Source organism: Oryctolagus cuniculus, chromosome X (assembly GCF_964237555.1).
Source record: "Oryctolagus cuniculus chromosome X, mOryCun1.1, whole genome shotgun sequence".
NCBI lineage: Eukaryota > Metazoa > Chordata > Mammalia > Lagomorpha > Leporidae > Oryctolagus > Oryctolagus cuniculus.
This window is the reverse complement of record NC_091453.1, coordinates 961,163-964,083: the sequence shown is the minus strand read 5'-3', so window position 1 is coordinate 964,083 and position 2,921 is coordinate 961,163. Positions and strand designations below refer to the sequence as shown.

The window sequence follows — 2,921 nt, the reverse complement described above, 5'->3', positions numbered from 1 at the left end:
TTGCATCTTAAGAGAAAATCAAAGCAGGTGCCAATGGTGCTGTTGTCTAGACCAATGCTATTGAAGAGAAGACAGATGAAGAAGAGAAAGAGGACAGAGCTGCCCAGTCCTTGCTCAACGAGTTTTTTTTCCCAACTTTTATTTAATAAATATAAATTTCCAAAGTACAACTTTTGGATTATAGTGGCTTCCTCCCCCCCCATAACCTCCTTCCTACCTGCAACCATCCCATCTCCCACTCCCTCTCCCATCCCATTCTTCATCATGATTCATTTTCAATTATCTTTATATACAGAAGATCAACTTAGTATATACTAAGTAAAGATTTCAACAGACTGCACCCACACAGACACACAAAGTGTGAAGTACTGTTTGAGTAGTAGTTTTACTGTTAATTCGCATAGTGCAATGCATTAAGGACAGAGATCCTACATGGGGAGCAGGTGCACATTGACTCCCGTTGTTGAGCTCAACGAGTTTATCAGAAGCAGCCTTGTTGATAACACAAACTGAGTGGAAGTCCTGCAGCAGGATCCCAACTCTGCCTTCTACTCACTGAAGTCTTCTGAAGAGCTCTCTGGCTGAAATGCCAACTTTTCCATGGAGTCTTTCCATGGGTTTCAACCATCCATCCAAGATACAAGAGAACGCTTTGCTTATGATGTTCGCTGAATCCCCCACAGAACTTAATGGCTCAGTTTCATTCTGGTGCTAATAAAACAGCTGCCTTTGTGTTGGCCATGCTTAGCCTGCAAACAGATAACCCTGATGTCTGTGCCTCTCCCCAACATATGAATTTGCTCTTCAAACAGGAAAAATGATTGAGCAGATGGGCAGATTTTACTCTGAAGTAAAGCTAGCTTATGTTGTTCGAGACAATAAATTGGAAAGAAGTCAGAAAAATCAGTGAGCTAATTGTCATTGGCAGTATGGAGAGTGTCCTGGACTGGTGCTCCAAGCTCAAGTTCATTGACTATAAGAAGATCAAGGTGTTTGTACTGGATGAGGCTGATTTGATGATAACCACTCAGGGCCACGAGGATCAGAGCATCCAAATGCAGAGGATGTTGCCCAGAAAATACCAGATGATGCTTTTCTCTGGCAATTACAAAGACTCTTTGTGGAAGTTGGACCAGAAAGTGGCCCCAGACCCAAATATTATCAAGGTGAAGCTCAAGGAGGATACTTTGGACACCATCAGGCGGTATTACATCCTGTGCAACAACAGAGGTGAGAAATCCAGGCCTTGTGCAACTTGTGTGGGGCCAGCACCATCGTGAACTTCTGACATACCTGAAAAACAGCCAACTGATTGACTGCAGAGATCTTGAAAGAAGGCCACCAGGAGGCTCTGCTGAGTGGCGAAATGATGGTGCATCAGAGGGTGGCAGTGACTGCGCGCTTCTGAGAGGGCATAGACAAGGATTTGGTGACCACCAATGCTTGTGCTCACGGGATTGATGTTGAACAAATATCTGTCATCAAAAGGCTTCCATAGCCTAGGCAACTCACATCAAGAGCCTCGGGTGGTCACTAATGTCATACAAAAGAGTGTCAATTGTTAAATTAACAACAGGACTCACTGTGCACTAACTTCCCATGCAGGACCTCTGTCCTCAGTGAGTTGTATTATGAGAGTTAACTGTGATACTTGTTCTCAAACAGCTTGTGTGTGTGTGTAAATTGTTGAAATCTTTACTTAGTATAGAGTTGGTCTTCTGTATACAAAGTTAATTGAAAACAAATCCTAATGGAGAATGAGGCTGGCAAGGAGAGAGGGAGGAGGAGGAGGAGTGGGGGTAGGAGGGTGGGTGTGGTGGGAAGAATAACTATATTCCTAAAGTTGTACATATGAAATTTGTATTCCTTAAAAATAAATTAAAAAAAAATGTGTGTTATTATGAACTTTGATCTTGTGGGTAAGGATGGGAATGCAGACAACTAGACCTACCTGCACCAGCTCGGGCGCACCGGCTCTATGGCAAGAGGGGCCTGGCTGTGAACATGGTTGACAGCGAGCGCAGCATGAACATCCTGAACAGAATTCAGGAGCATTTTCATAAGAAGATAGATAGACTGGGCACAAAGGATTTGGACATGATTGAGAAAACTGTCAACTGAGACTACCCCACCTGTCACTGGTGCCCGCCCTTGGCACTGGAACTGCCTGGGATGGAAGATCTTTCACAGCCCAGACTCGACAGTCACCAGGAATACAAAAGCATGCATAAAGAGATACTGTCTAACTCATTTAAACATACGTCTGGACTCGAGAAAAATTAGTGCAAATGATGGCGGTGGTAGAAAAAGATGTTTATACAACTTTGGAAGATTAGATGTGAATACACAGAAATTTACCATTTGAAAAACACAAAGTATACAATATTCTTTTGGGTATGGTGCCTCTATGTAAAACATACTACTTTTTTGCATGAAGCAATGGATTTTGAATTTTTAAAATTTCAATAGTGAAATTGAGTTTTTCATCAGAGGAACTTTTCACAGCCACTTGTATGATATGGTACAAAATTAGGGCTGGGAAAGTGCCAATCATGGGGCTTTATGCTTCCTCATGAAGGGCTTAGCGTAGTCAGAGACAAGAGTGGCTGCGTAGTTGCATGAGATCATGAAGCCTTGGCTAGCCGGCAGAATCATCCAAGGAGCTTTGAAAAATCCCATACCAAGTAAATCAGAAGATCCAGGGCTGGTAGCCAGGTATCAGTATCTTTTAAAGCTCCCTAGATGTAGTGGTTTTAAAATATCCACAAATTCACTGATATTCCTTTAAGACGTAGAACTTAATCTCCACCTACACCCTCCTTGAGAATGAGCCGGACTTTGTGACTTATTTCTAACTGGAGGAAATGATGGCAGTGACTTCCAAAATGAGGCCAAAAAATACATTGGGGCTTTCTCCTGGC

General features: G+C 42.7%; 1 pseudogene; it reads left to right on the top strand.

Annotated features, from left to right (window-relative positions):
• Nucleotides 1-613: 613 nt before the first annotated feature.
• On the top strand, nucleotides 614-2,180 carry LOC100349605 (ATP-dependent RNA helicase DDX19A-like; annotated as a pseudogene).
• The last annotated feature ends 741 nt before the right edge of the window (nucleotides 2,181-2,921 follow it).